Genomic DNA, 16,434 nt, shown 5'->3' on the forward strand with positions numbered 1-16,434 from the left:
ACTCCCCTGGAAGCACAGCCATGTCCACAGGTCCGGTCAGGAGCAAGGAATCCACCCTCGGGATGCTGTGACCAAAGAAGAGCACCCTCTTTAGCCATGCAAATGCACGAGCCTCTGGAGTGGCCAAGAAGGTGCAGGAAGGACAAAGCCCCACAGCTCTGAGTTCCTACGGCTTTCTCCGGAAGGGGGATGGGGTGCTGGTGGTGGTAGTGGTGAGCGCCTCATCATCGTCAGAGAAGGCGTCAATAACAGATCCTCTCTGCAGTGCCTTCCTGGCAGCAGGCGTCTGAACACAACCATCTTGGGACACCAGGCTGGCCTTCCCAGAGAGCCTCTCCTCTTGCAGAGGTTTGAAGACCACTCACGCACTGTGTCTGCAATGAGTTTACTGCTGGGCTGGCCCTGAGGGCCGGCAGAGGCCCTGAAGCTCCTGGCAAGCGGCCCAAGGCAAAGGGAAACGTTGTCTGTCCCCTTGACTCCTGAGCTTGGCGAAAACCCCTGGGAGGCCGGCAACGGCTGGCACAGGCTCTCTGCCCCATCTTGCTGCGCCTCAGCCCGTTGACATCGCCTCGTAGAGTGAAGGGCCAATGGCTGCAGTACCGCTTGTGGCCAGAACCTCTGGCAAGAAGTGAAGACACTCCACTTCACAGGAGGGGAGTGTGCAAGTCCCCAACTTCTGCTTTCGGCCATGGCAATCTCAGGCCAGATGCCAACGTGGAGGAGCTGCCGCTTTCAACATCCACTCGTATGCAGGCTTCTGGGCATACGACGGACCCATGAGACCTTCACTGGCCTCTACCTGCATGCACGCCCCAAGGCCATCACATCCTTTCTGAGAGGAGACCACAAAGCAGTGCACTGCTGTGGCCTCAGGGTGACCTCGGACAAGACACTGCTCCACCCAGGAGGACATGGACCAGGCAGCATCTCTGCGTGCCGGGAAACCTCCACTCTATCCCACCCAGGAGCACGGGTTCTGGGTCCCGGCTCTCCAGGTCCCACTTGGACGTCTGACACTTCTTTGTTCTGTGGCCTACACAAAGTCCTTTCAGACCCTCAGTTGCCAGCACTGCGGCATGGGGACTAGTTGTATACCTGGCCCCTGAAGAGAAATGTGCCACGGGCAATCCACTGGGCCTTCGGCCATCCTGTAGTTGGAGGCACCACAGTAGGCGACGTGAGTCTTTCCATCATTTTAGGAGACCTCGGGGAGCGTGACGTATCTCTGCCGAGCCCTGCCCAGCCCTGCTGCCAACTGGCGGTGTGGCTTGAAGAAAATCAGGTGTTTGCGATCCTCGGTTCCCTTCTTGCAAGATGGTCACACGCTCATACCTTGCCCAGGCTCTGAAGCTAATCAGAAGCATGGAGGGATGGCTGGAGGCAACATGGTTCTGCGAGAAGCCCTCCCAGGAGGCCTCGAGAGCCAAAGTTGGAGAAAACTACTCTCTGCATTGCTTCCTATTGGGAATCTCAACATTCAAACCGCATGAGATTCGGCTTTCCACTTTTTGAAGAAGGGCATCAGAAATGCCTTGATCAGGCCAGCACAAAGGGAGCAGGCTGCTAAAGAGGCCACGACACCAAATTCAGAAGAGGCATGTCATGTACATGAATGGAATGGGGATACCAGATACATGAAAGAAGGGTCATTTGCATCAGTAAAGCCAGCAAGCGCAACTGCTCTTCCTGAAGCCTGTGGGTTCTGCTGCCACAGGGAACATGGGGATGGGGCAAAGGGACTGCCAAGTGCGCACGTGCTCACATATGCCCAGTGGACACACCGCGTGAGGCAGGACCCACGGGACTGCCCCAGGAGCCCTGCACTCTACAGATCAGTCTGCAGGGGGCAATCAGCCTGCGGAAAGGGGGCTAGGCCATAGCTCTCATAGCTTCACGTCAGATAGTTCAACAATATGGATGGACATAGGATTCCAAGTATGGGAAACAAGGGATTACGGCATAGCAAAGCCAAGGAGAAAGGCATGGTTTCCAAACAATTTGCTTTCATTGGACACTGTTGCCTCTCAGACATTTGTATGGAATAGCAAAACAGATAAACTCCTAACCAGACAAAATACACTTACATGTGTTTATGTTCACTTGCTTAGAGCTGTACCATTGGTAAGCATCACCCCACAAAATGAAAATGTTTGAAATCCAACTGTTCAAACATTTCTATAGTGTTTGCTGGACAATGGTCTGGAATTTGATAAAAGCAGCTGACAACAAAGAAGCATTTTGGTCATCTTAGTAAAAGAATCATAGTTCTTAACTCTTCTGGGTCACAGCCCCCTTTGAAAACTTGCTGGCGATGGATCTTCATTCCCCAAAAATGCACACTCTCACTATTTCTGCATACAATTTCAAGGAGTTTAGGGGGATCTCCAACTTCAATCCAAGGTTCCCAGGTTCAAAATCCAAGAACTGGGCAATTGCTAACTTTTCTTACAACAACAACAACAACAACAACAAAAAACCCGTTTACAAACAATAATCATTCCTTATGTACATACCGACGCTTTATACTTCACAAAGTGCTTTCAACTCCACAAACATTGATAGGCAGAGAAGGAAACTGAGGTGCCGACAAATTACAGAGTGATTTGCTTAAGGTCACTCGGCCAGCTGGTGGCTAGGCCCGGAAGCAAACCCAGCTCTTCCGACTCCGGGGCTTGTCTCCTCACCCTGGAGCTGCCGCCAGAGCTCCCGCCCCTCACTAAGGGGGCATAAGGAGAAAAAGGCAAAGTAGAAAGCCTACCACCAACCATCCCCCCGCCCTCTTGCCACCCCCAAATGGGTCTGGGCTCCAGTGGCCAGGAGTGCATTGAGGTACTGCAGCCACGTGACCTTGATGAGCTGCAGGTTGGAGAGGGTCCTCACAGTGTAGTCAGGACAGTATGCAGACAAGCGAGCGCCATTGGCTGGCTCTGGCTGCAGGTCGTGGTGGACGGACTGGAGCGAGGACACTGGGGACTGGTGAACCGAGGATGGCGCTGTCAGGGCAGACACTCCGTAGTAAGAAGGCTCCATTCTCGAACTTAGGCCCTCTATCCCAATCTCCACCTCAACCCCGCCCTGCAGGATGAGAATGAAATAATCCACTGGCTGGCTGCACTGGTACAGGTAATGGTGTGCAGTCAGACGGTTGCTCTCGTCAAACCTCACTTCCTGGTTGACGCTGGGATGCTTCAGCAGGTGCAGCAGGACCTTCTCGGAGATTTGCAGGGGGCTGAATACATCCACCTTTCCAGAGGGGAAGCGCTGGGTGGCCAAGAGCAGCTGAGGCGAGATTTTCACTTTATATTCATTGTCAGACACCTTGAACAAGGAGAATTCCTCTTTTTGCCAGAGAGGGGTACTCAGAGGAGCAGGCTTCTTCCTGACGGTGGCATCTCGGTAGTCCTCAGACTCATCCAGGATCTCAGACTTGATGATCTCCTCAATGACGTTCTCCAGGGTGACGAGGACCAGCACCTCGTAGAAGGGGTCACCTTCACCCTCGTTGTTCACCTTTTGCACGATGGCCAGGTGAGACTTCCCTCATTTGAACTCCTCCAGGACGGCGTCCAGCTTGGTGTCGTTGAAGACAAAGTGGAGCGGATGGTTGTAAAAGCGGGTGATGGTGCTGAGAGGCGTGCAGTCTTCGGGATCCACGAAGGCCAAGTCCTTGAGGTACAGCATGTCCACAATGTTGGAGCGCTCCTCCTCGTACAGCAGGATGCGCGTGTGGCCGCCTGTCCTGTGGCCAGGACGCCGAAGTCCAGCATGAAGCAGTCCTCGAGCGGCGTGAGCACATCCTCCACGGTCCGACAGCGCAGCACGCCTTGCTGAGGTCGCTGTAGGAGTCGCCGCCGCCCCGGGCCAGCTCCAGTATGCGCTCGCGCAGCCGCCCAGGCCGCGCCGCCAGCTCCAGCAGCTGGCCCACGGGCAGCGCCACCCGCAGGTCAGCGGCACCGCCAGGCGGCTGAGCAGCAGCGCGCGCGGCCCTAGCGCCAGCGCCCGCTCACGGCGGCCGGCACCACCTCGCCCACGAGGAACACCAGCCCCGCGCTGCCCAGCACGGCGGGCAGGGCGCGCTGGTCGGCCGCGCGGTACAGCAGCACCGCCAGCGCCGCCTGCGCCAGGCTGGTCAGCAGCAACAGAGCGCCCAGGGCCCGCGCGGGCTCCAGGCGCTGCGCCGCCGCCCGCTCGGCCTCCGTGCCGCTCTCGCGCAGCACCTGCACCTGGGGGGCGCCAGCGCCAGTGTGCTCAGCTGCAGGCCCCGCGCCGGCGCTGCCAGCGCCAGCAGCCCCGCCGCCCCCTGGCCCCCCGCCCGGGGCGAGCCGCCTCCTCCGCGGCCGCGCCGCCCGGCTCCACGCGCACGGCCAGCAGCGCCGAATGCGGGCGCACAGCCTCGGCGGGAAGGCGCAGCAGCGCGCGCCACTTGCCAGCGGGGGCCGCCGCCGCCGCCGCCGCAAGCAGCCCTCCCCGGCATCGCGGGCGGCCCGCCCTCGGGGCAGCCCGCCCCCTCGGGGGCCACCCAGGCCCAGGAGCTGTTGGCCAAGCCCAAGCCGAAGAGGCGCAGGTGGAAGGCGGCCTCCGGGGCGGCCCGCGCCTCTCCTCCACACGCCCACCCCGCGTCCGCGTCTCCCTCTTCCTCCAGACAGACGCCAGCGCTCGCGGCCCGACGCGGCCTCCCCAGCGGCGATGCCCAGGCACAGCGGGCGAGCAACCAGCCTAGATGAGCCGCCGCCATCGCCCGCTGCCCCCTCTCCTTATGTAGACAGTTATGACAGTTAAAGACACAGTAATACAGACAAGCGCACAAAACAGCTAACAAGAACACAGTAACACCGACAAACATTCCAGGGCGGCCACGGAGACGAAACACAAGGTAACCCGAAGAGCTGGCAGCCCGCCCTCCTTACAGACAGGACCTCCACCCTCCTTACAGATGACGACCCTGCCCTCTAGGCAGGGGCAAGGGACGTCTCCTCAAGACCCCGGGTTCACCGCCCGCCAGCGCGGCCGCTTAAGCCAATGCCGACCCAGTACAGATTGGAATTCCTACAGGTAAAGTATAGTTTAGAGCTCTCAGAGAATATGCACGCAAAAGGTGGAAAAGTTGAGAGCATTCACCACGCGTGAAACCCTCCGGATGGGGTCCTGGAGGTCTCTCGGATCCCGGACGAACCCTCAAATGTTGTGCCCAAGATTTCGAAACCGAGAAACCACCGAGGAGCCGACACGGATGCAAACACGCAAGGGTTTATTTACAAGCTCGAGCCTGGGTCCAAGTCCCTGCTCCGCTGTGTCGGATATACTTGGACCCAGGCTCGAGTTGTTAATAAACCCTCGTGTGTTTCCATCGGTGTCGGTTCCTCGGTGGTTTTTCAGATTCGCAATCTTGGGCACAACAATAGTGCTTCTGAATTGGCTTTCTGACATTGAATTGTAATCCAAATTTTGTAACTCTGTGGGAGAGCGGGCTGTTTCTATTCTTTCTTTTGAGGTGAGGTTTTCCTTCTAGTAACTTACTCAGTGCAGAGTGGCCAAAAACAAGTTGTATTGGGAAAAGGAGAAAAAGACAGAAGAAAAAGAAGGAAAGAAAAAGAAAATCAGAAAAAAAGAGGAAAAAAAGAAAGAAAGAGAAGAAAAGAAAAAAGAAAAAAAAAGGGAGGGAAGCAAAGAAATCAAAAGAAGAAATCAAAAACCGAAAAAACAAGGGGGAGTATCCTCTGATTCTGTATACTGTAAGACCCTTGACTTCCCCTGGAACTTTCCAGTGCTGCTTGGTCAATAATTTGTTTTTCCCCTGTCCATCTAGCTGGTCTTCTGGGGGAGGGGCCTGTTGTGCTGGTTTTCAGGTGTTAGCACTTGGGGGAGCTGCTCAGCCCCCTGCCTGGTGCAGGGGTCAGTGAAAGATGTTTAAGCTGTTTATCCTGTGAGGCCACTGTGAGGCTCAGTGGGGGTTGTTTACCCTGTGATGCCCCAGGAGGAACAATCACAGTGGCTGCGGCCAGCTCTGGAGGCCTGGAGTCAGCTCCCGCAGTAACTACAGAGCTCTCAGTCTCCAGGGGCATGGAGGCTTTGGGGGAGGGGCTGCTGATCTGCTCAGCTTGAGGCAGGACTGTCCCTGCTGTCCTGTGCCCTCTTGGCTGCTGCCTGTCCCGGGGGCAGCACTGGATCTTGGGCTGTGTCCCCGGCATTCTGTGGTCCTGGGCCTGCGCTGTTGGGATTCGCGCTCCCGGCTGCGCAGGCCCTCTCCGTGCTGAGCCTCCAGCTGAGCCCCTCTGAGCTGCTCCTGGGTCCAGCCGGCGCATGCTGCAGCCCTTTAGGGAGCTCGGCGCGGGGTGTGGTGCTCTCCCCGGAGCACAGGTGCTCTGTTAGTGTCCCAGGGAGCCTGAGGGCATCCCGGCCCCTCCTGGGGTCCCGCTCCAACTCCCTGCAAACACCTTTCTGTCCGGGAAGATTGGTGCAGCTCCTGCTTCTCCGGGAGGGGGCTTTCCTGTCCTGGGGATGCTCGCCCCAGCCTTAGCCCAGCTCCTCGCAGGGGCCCTCCCCCTTGGATCCCTTTTGTTTCCTTATTTCTTTTTCCCCCGTCTTCCTACCTTGATAGAAGCGTGAACTCTTCTCATAGTAGCATTCCAGCTGTTCTCTCTTTTAATCTCAGGCCGAATTCATAGATTTTCAGGATTATTTGAAGGTTGTCTAGGTAATTTGGTGGGGACAGGTGACGGGGACCCTACTCTTCTGCCATCTTGCCCCTCCCTCCACATCTTCTTTATTTATTCATCTTTTGATGGACACCGAGGCTCCTTCCACAGCTTGGCTATTGTGACCATTGCTGCTATAAACATCAGGGTGCAGGTGTCCCGGCGTTTCATTGCATCTGCATCTTTGGGGTAAATCCCCAACAGTGCAATTGCTGTGTTGTAGGGCAGGTCTATTTTTAACTCTGAGGAACCTCCACACTGTTTTCCAGAGTAAAAAACTACAAAAAGAAAATGAAAGAATACTATAAGTCTATGCCAATAAATTTGAAATGGACATATTCCTGGAATAGTACTAAAATTAACACAATCAAAATGGAAAACTTGGGGGGCAGGGCAAGATGGCGGAAGAGTAGGGTCCCCAAGTCACCTGTCCCCACCAAATTACCTAGATAACCTTCAAATCAACCTGAAAATCTACGAATTTGGCCTGAGATTTAAAGAGAGAACAGCTGGAATGCTACTATGAGAAGAGTTCACGCTTCTATCAAGGTAGGAAGACGGGGGGGGGGGGGGGAATAAGGAAACAAAAGGGATCCAAGGGGGAGGGCCCCTGCGAGGAGCTGGGCTAAGGCCGGGGCGAGTGTCCCCAGGACAGGAAAGCCCTGACCCGGAGAAGCAGGAGCTACACCAATCTTCCCGGACAGAAAGGTGCTTGCAGGGAGTTGGAGCGGGACCCCAGGAGGGGCGGGGATGCCCTCAGGCTCCCTGGGACACTAACAGACACCTGTGCTGGGGATCCCTGGGTGGCGCAGCGGTTTGGCGCCTGCCTTTGGCCCAGGGCGCGATCCTGGAGACCCGGAGCCTGCTTCTCCCTCTGCCTGTGTCTCTGCCTCTCTCTATCTTTCTCTCTCTGTGACTATCATAAGTAAATAAAAATTTAAAAAAAACCTTTAAGAAAATTATTCACCATGACCAAGTAGGATTTATCCCCAGGATGCAAGGCTGGTTCAACACTTGTAAAACAATCAATGTGATTCATCATATCGGCAAGAGAAAAACCAAGAAGCATATGATCCTCTCATTAGATGCAGAGAAAGCATTTGACAGAATACAGCATCCATTCCTGATCAAAACTCTTCAGAGTGTAGGGATAGAGGGAACATTCCTCAACATCTTAAAAGCCATCTATGAAAAGCCCACAGCAAATATCATTCTCAATGGGGAAGCACTGGGAGCCTTTCCCCTAAGATCAGGAGCAAGACAGGGATGTTCACTCTCACCACTGCTATTCAACATAGTACTGGAAATCCTAGGCTCAGCAATCAGACAACAAAAAGAAATAAAAGGCATTCAAATTGGTAAAGAAGAAGTCAAACTCTCCCTCTTTGCCGATGACATGATACTCTACATAGAAAACCCAAAAGCCTCCACCCCAAGATTGCTAGAACTCATACAGCAATTTGGCAGCATGGAAGGATACAAAATCAATGCCCAGGAGTCAGTGGCATTTTATACACTAACAGTGAGACTGAAGAAAGAGAAATTAAGGAGTCAATCCCATTTACCCGAAAGCATAAGATACCTAGGAATAAACCTCACCAAAGAGGTAAAGGATCTATACCCTAAAAACTATAGAACACTTCTGAAAGAAATTGAGGAGGACACAAAGAGATGGAAAAATATTCCATGCTCATGGATTGAAAGAATTAATATTGTGAAAATGTCAATGCTACCCAGGGCAATTTACACATTTAATGCAATCCCTATCAAAATACCATGGACTTTCTTCAGAGAGTTAGAACAAATCATTTTAAGATTTGTGTGGAATCAGAAAAGACCCCGAATAGCCAGGGGAATTTTAAAAAATAAAACCATGGCTGGGGGCATCACAATGACAGATTTCAGGTTGTACTACAAAGCTGTGGTCATCAAGACAGGGTGGTACTGGCACAAAAACAGACACATAGATCAATGGAAGAGAATAGAGAATCCAGAAGTGGACCCTCAACTTTATGGTCAACTAATATTCGACAAAGGAGGAAACACTGTCTACTGGAAGAAAGACAGTCTCTTCAATAAATGGTGTGGGGAAAATTGGACATCCACATACAGAAGAACGAAACTAGACCACTCTCTTACACCATACACAAAGATAAACTCAAAATGGAAGAAAGATCTAAATGTGAGACAAGATTCCATCAATATCCTAGAGGAGAACACAGGCAACACCCTTTTTGAACTCGGCCACAGTAACTTCTTGCAAGATACATCCACGAAGGCAAAAGAAACAAAAGCAAAAATGAACTATTGGGAATTCATCAAGATAAGAAGCTTTTGCACAGCAAAGGATACAGTCAACAAAACTAAAAGACAACCTGCAGAATGGGAGAAGATATTTGCAAATGACATATCAGATAAAGGGCTAGTATCCAAGATCTATAAAGAACTTCTTAAACTCAATGGCAATGAAACAAACAATCCAATCATGAAATGGGCAAAAGACATGAACAGAAATCTCACAGAGGAAGACAGAGACATGGCCAACACACACATGAGAAAATGGCCATCAGGGAAATGCACATCAAAACCACAATGAGATACCACCTCACACCAGTGAGAATGGGGAAAACTAACAAGGCAGGAAACAACAAATGTTGGAGAGGATGTGGAGAAAAGGGAACCCTCTTACACTGTTGGTGGGAATGTGAACTGGTGCAGCCACTCTGGAAAACTGTGTGGAGGTTCCTCAAATAGTTAAAAATAGATCTGCCCTACGACCCAGCAATTGCAGTGCTGGGGATTTACCCCAAAGATTCAGATGCAATGAAACGCCGGGACACCTGCACCCCGATGTTTCTAGCAGCAATGTCCACAATAGCCAAACTGTGGAAGGAGCCTCAGTGTCCATTGAAAGATGAATGGATAAAGAAGATGTGGTTTATGTATACAATGGAATATTACTCAGCCATTAGAAATGACAAATACCCACCATTTGCTTCGACGTGGATGGAACTGGAGGGTATTATGCTGAGTGAAGTAAGTCAATTGGAGAAGGACAAACATTATATGGTTTCATTCATTTAGGGAATATAAAAAATAGTGAAAGGGAATAAAGGGGAAAGGAGAAAAAATGAGTGGGAGACATCAGAAAGGAAGACAGAACATGAAAGACTCCTAACTCTGGGAAATGAACTAGGGGTGGTGGAAGGGGAGGTGGGCGGGGGGTGGGGGTGACAGGGTGACAGGCACTGAGGGGGGCACTTCATAGGATGAGCACCGGGTGTTATTCTTTACGTTGGCAAATTGAACACCAATAAAAAATAAATTTATAAAAATTTGAGATATATGTGACATAAAACAGCATAATAGTTTCAGATATACATAATGATTCAGTATTTGTATATCCTGCAGAACAATCCTCACAGTAAGTTCCATTAAGGTCCATCACCACACATAGTTAAATTTTTTTTTCTTGGATTAGGACTTTTAAGATCTACTCTTTTAATGATTTTCAAATGTGGAACACAGTATTATTAACTCCAGTCACTCTGCTGTACATTAAATCGCCTAGACTTCTTTTATAATGGAAAGTTTGTACCTTATTTGATCCCCTTTACCTATATTGCCTACCTCTAACCCTCCCTAGAACAGCCACCAATCTGTTTTCTATGAGTTTGGTTTTGTTTAAATTCCACGTATAGATGAGTCCATGTCGTATTAATCTTTCTGACTTATTCCACTTAGCATAATGCCCTGAAGGTCCATCCATGTTGTCACAAATAGGAAAATTTCATTTTTTGTGTCTGTATTGTATTCGTGTGTGTGTGTGTGTGTGTGTGTGTGTGTGTGTATCACATCTTTATTCATTCATCTATTGATAATCACTTGGGTTGTTTTCATATCTTGGATATTACAAATAATGGGGTCTTTTCTATATATGTATTTAAGATTCTAAATTCTCTTCTAAATACTGCTTTAGCTGTCTCATAAGTTTCTCAATGTAATATTTTCATTACTAGTTTAAGAGTGATTTGATTATGATTATTCTTTTGTTCTATTATTTGAAAATACATTTCTTAAATTTCAATTATATGTTATCAGTACTAATGTCGAGCATAATTGCATTTCGTTTAGAAAATGCCTATGATTTCAATATGAGTTTTGGAATAAATTGGAACTTACATTATGTTCCAAGGTATGGTCATTTTTGTGGGAGCATACTATATGGGTCACAAGGGTTTGAAAACATTTACATTCTGCAGTAGTTGTGTGCAGCTACTATATATGTTCTTTGGTTGGCTAAAGGTCCAAGAACAACGTGCTGGTAAAATTGATTTCTTCTGAGGCTTCTCTCTGGTGTGTAGAGGTCTATCTTCTCTCTGTAGTTTCAATATATTTTTTAAAGATTTTATTTATTTATTCATGAGAGACATAGAGAGGCATAGGTAGAGGGAAAATCAGGCTCCCAATAAGGAGCAGGATATTGAACTAGATCTCTGTACCCCAGGATCACACCCTGAGCCAAAGGCAGATGCTCAACCAGTGAGCCACCCCAGGCATCCCTGTAGTTTCAATAATTTTTGTTCACTTGTTCTATTATCTACTAAGAGAGACTGGTGAAAATCTCCAACCATTATTTGTACTTGTCTATCTCTTTAGAATTTTCTAGTTTTAGAGAGAGGAGTTAAGATGGGAGACACACACACACACATGCACACACACATGCACACACACAGACCCTATGCTTGTCTCATACCTCCAACACAGCTAGTTATCAAATAATTCTGAAGCCCCCAAGAAATCAGAGATATGAAAGAACAAAAACTGTAAGTCTACATGTAGAATTTTCTTTTTTAAAATTTTATTTATTTATGAGAGAGAGAGAGAGAGATAGGCAGAGAGAGAAGCAGGCTCTATGTAGGAGCCCGAGGTGAGACTTGATCCCGGACCCTGGGATCACACCCTGAGTCAAAAGCAGACGTTCAACCACTGAGCCACCCTGACATCCTTACCTGTGGAATTTTGTATATATGCTTTATGTATTTTAAGGTCCTGTTATTAGGCATATGCAAATTTCGAATGGTCATATACTTCCAGTGAACTTCTCTAATAATGCCTTTTGCCTGAATTCCATGCTGTCTAAAAGTAGCATACTACACCAACTTTCTTTTGGCTGGTGTTTGCATCATTTTTTTTTTTACTTTTATTTTCAGTCTTTTCATGTCTTTGTGTTTTAGATTTGTTTCTTGATGTTTTTCATAATTTACCTTAAGCACTTGACCCACATATCACTTATTGTAATAACTGATGTCTTTGGGCTTCAAGCTATTCTCTTACATGCTTTTTATTTGCACCACCCTCTACGTTTCTTTTCTTTTTTTTTTCTGTCCTGCCCATTGTTACTCTTCTTAGTTTGTAGATTACATGCTCTTTTTCTATTCTTTTAGCAGCTATAATAGATATCATAAAAAGCTTTTTAAAGTTATCAAAATATAACACTAACTGGTAAATTTACCCTTCTCTTGAATAATGCAAGGACCTTAGAATGTTTTATTTTTATTTATTTTTCTTTTTTTAATTTATTGTTAATAATAAATTTATTTTTTATTGGTGTTCAATTTGCCAACATATAGAATAACATCCAGTGCTCATCCTGTCAAGTGCGCCCCTCAGTGCCCGTCACCCAGTCACCCCCACCCCCCGCCCACCTCCCCTTCCACCACCCCTAGTTCGTTTCCCAGAGTTAGGAGTCTTTCATGTTCTGTCTCCCTTCCTGATATCTCCCACTCATTTTTTCTCCTTTGCCCTTTATTCCCTTTCACTATTTTTTTATATTCCCCAAATGAATGAGACCATATAATGTTTGTCCTTCTCTGATTGACTTATTTCACTCAGCATAATACCCTCCAGTTCCATCCACGTCGAAGCAAATGGTGGGTATTTGTCGTTTCTAATGGCTGAGGAATATTCCATTGTATACATAGACCACATCTTCTTTATCCATTCATCTTTCGATGGACACTGAGGCTCCTTCCACAGTTTGGCTATTGTGGACATTGTTGCTAGAAACATCGGGGTGCAGGTGTCCTGGCATTTCATTGCATCTGTATCTTTGGGGTAAATCCCCAGCAGTGCAATTGCTGGGTCGTAGGGAAGGTCTATTTTTAACTCTTTGAGGAACCTCCACACAGTTTTCCAGAGTGGCTGCACCAGTTCACATTCCCACCAACAGTGTAAGAGGGTTCCCTTTTCTCCACATCCTCTCCAACATTTGTCATTCCTTGCCTTGTTAATTTCCCCCATTCTCACTGGTGTCAGGTGGTATCTCATTGTGGTTTTGATTTGTATTTCCCTGATGGCAAGTGATGCGGAGCATTTTCTCATGTGCCTGTTGGCCATGTCTCTGTCTTCCTCTGTGAGATTTCTGTTCATGTCTTTTGCCCATTTCATGATTGGATTGTTTGTTTCTTTTGTGTTGAGTTTAAGAAGTTCTTTATAGATCTTGGATACTAGCCCTTTATCTGATATGTCATTTGCAAATATCTTCTCCCATTCTGCAGGTTGTCTTTTAGTTTTGTTGACTGTATCCTTTGCTGTGCAAAAGCTTCTTATCTTGATGAGGTCCCAATAGTTCATGTTTGCTTTTGTTTTTTTTTTTTGCCTTCGTGGATGTATCTTGCAAGAAGTTACTATGGCTGAGTTCAAAAAGGGTATTGCCTGTGTTCTCTTCTAGGATTTTGATGGAATCTTGTCTCACATTTAGATCTTTCATCCATTTTGAGTTTATCTTTGTGTATGGTGCAAGAGAGTGGTCCAGTTTAATTCCTCTGCATGTGGATGTCCAATTTTCCCCACACCATTTATTGAAGAGGCTTTTTTCCAGTGGATAGTCTTTCCTCCTTTGTCGAATATTAGTTGACCATAAAGTTGAGAGTCCACTTCTGGATTGTTTTTTAAAAGATTTTATTTATTCATTCATGAGAGACACACAGAGAGAGGATACACAGGCAGAGGGAGAAGCTCCCCTGAGGGGAGCCTGACGCAGGACTGGATTCCAGGACCTGGGGATCTCCACCTGAGCCAAAGGCAGATGCTCAACCAGTGAGCCAGGCAGAAGCCCCTATGTTATAATTTTAATCTGCTTTTTGGTCATGTCTTTCTGGTGTACCTTCATTACCTATAGGGATGCTATTTTAGTAATTTGTATGGAATTTAATCATGATACTTTTCTAGTGCTATTTTTATGTGAATTTAATTCTCCTAAAATTTTAGGTGGTTTGTCCGTATAGCTCTGGTAACTTCATTGAGCTTAACTTCTGAGGTTTTTTGCCTCTGTTCCCCTTGTTCACTTTTATATGGACCTTCTCTTCATTTCACCAATATTACCCCTGTTTTGCTCAATCTTGATTCCAGTTTCTCCTCAGTGTGGGACTTGGTTATGGAAGGGAGTATTAGCTGATGAGCTTTTAGAATAGATAAAAGCTAGATTATCTCAATCCCTGTAGGCGTTATCAAGTGCTCCTTACACTTACTCACTTTTGAAATAGACAACCATCTAGCTTCAGCTGCTATCCTCAAATTAGCCCACCACATTTCCCAGTAAATATCTGATGGGTATATTGGCTGTTGGGGGTCCATCTGTTTGTAAATAAAGTGAGTTCTTTACGACAGAGTTTGAGAAACACTGATGAAGGAATCAGAGGAAGGGGAGATGAGTATTAGGAGGCTTCATGGAAGAGGTGGCTTTTAGGCTGGGCCATGAAGGGCAGTTAAGGAATGAATGTTGACATGCTCCAGGACTCTGCCCTTGGTCTCCATCTCACTTGCTTCGGGGAGCTCATCTATTCCCATACTTTCAAGTATTGCCTTCAAGGCAAACATTCTTCAGGATCTAGGTCTTCAGGCCAGTCTTGTAGAGCCATTTGGAGGTCCCCCCATATGCATAACAAATTCAGCATGGCCTAAGTTAAGCAAATGACTCTCTCCAAAATAAATGAAAATATGTCACTGCACTTCACATGTTCTGTTTTTATTTTCATTTATTTCAAAATATTTTCTAACTTCTCTTGTGATTTTTTTTCCTTGACTCATAAGTTATTTAGCAGTATACTGTCTAACTTCCAAATATTTTGGAATTTTTGAAATATCTTTATGTTATTGATTTCTAGTTAAGTCCATAAGCATACTTCTATAGTTCTTTTCCTGTGAATTATATTGAGGTTTATTTTATGACCCAAATATATAATCACTCTTGGTGAATGTCCCACGTGCGCTTGAAAAAATGTGTATTCTGCTGTACTTTGGTGCAGTGCTCTAGAAATGTCAATTAGTTCAAACTGGTTTAGAGTGTTATTCAAATCTTTTATATATTTACTGAGGCTTTTGTTTACTTAGTCTATCAATTACTAAGAAAGGAATGGTGAAATCTCCAAATACAATTGTGGTCTTGTCTATCTTTCTAGTTTTATCAGTTCTATCAGTTTTTGCTTCATAAATTTTGAAGCTCTGGATTTGAAATGCTACCTTTAACATACAGTAGATTCACAAATATATATGAGTCTGTTGAGTCTCCTTCTTGACTATTTCATTCCATTGATCCATTTGTATATCCCTGAGCCAGAATCACATGGTTTGAATTAACTGTGCCTTTAGATAATACTTTGATTATTGCTCTCTCCCACAATTACCTTCGCTTTTTCTTTTCTTAAAAAAAATTAAAATTTAAATTCAATCTAGTTAACCTCTTCTTTTTTTTTTTTTTTTGGTTAACCTCTTCTTTTTCAAAAATATCTTATATCTTTTCATGGATTTCCTATTCATTTAGAATGCGAGCACCAAGGGGTCAAGTTCTTGGAAAGTTAAGTCTTAAATCTTAAGTATTTTATATATTTTACATCTTCCTGTTGCTCAGAGGCATTTTCCCTATTGAAGATATAGAACAGAGGGTGGCTGACTTTTCCTTTAAAGGGCCAGATGGTAAAGAGTTCTGGGCTTTATGGGCCATATGATCTCTGCCACTGTTAACTGGCCATTGCCACTATAGCACAAAAGCAGCCATAGACAATATATAAACAAATGGGCATAAAACTTTATTTACAAAACAGACAAAAAGTCATTGTCAGATTTTACATGTAAGCCATAATCTGATGACTCCTGATATAGAAAAAGATTAATTTTTACAGTCATCTTGTCTCCAGACATCAGAATGATATTTCCAATACCACATTTTAGTTGAGTCTATTATTTCTATGTGGGCAAATATACAAACAAAAGATCATTCTGTTCTAACTTTCCAATATTTATACCAGTTATTACTTTTTGTAGTTCTTCTGCAGTGGCTATCCAACTCTAGAGCAATCCTATAGTGCTAACAGGTGTTACTGTTTTGCTAATGAGAAGGCTCTATTTTTTTCACCTCCCAATATGATGTTGCTATTAGTTTATGAAAAAAATGTTCTTTATCACTTTCAAGTTTCAGATACAGTAGTTACATTAGGTATGTTTTAAGATCCCTTGTAATTCAAATTGTTTCATGATGAGGTTACTCACTGCTTTTTGATTATTATAGTTGTAGACAAAGGGGGTACTCCACTGAGTGCCACTGACCTGTTTCTACTTAATGAATACTTTCCGAATTTTCTGGTTCCATTACTTAATCCTCAAGACAACATATAAGAAAAGTAATTCTTCCCAGGGATTATGAAAAAATAAGTCAGAAATGAAACCGTTATGTTTTAGA

General features: G+C 46.2%; 1 pseudogene; it reads right to left on the reverse strand.

The window, feature by feature from the left end:
- Positions 1-795: 795 nt before the first annotated feature.
- On the reverse strand, positions 796-4,735 carry LOC486767 (annotated as a pseudogene).
- Between the last annotated feature and the right edge of the window lie 11,699 nt (positions 4,736-16,434).

This window comes from Canis lupus, chromosome 28 (genome assembly GCF_011100685.1).
Source record: "Canis lupus familiaris isolate Mischka breed German Shepherd chromosome 28, alternate assembly UU_Cfam_GSD_1.0, whole genome shotgun sequence".
Lineage (NCBI taxonomy): Eukaryota > Metazoa > Chordata > Mammalia > Carnivora > Canidae > Canis > Canis lupus.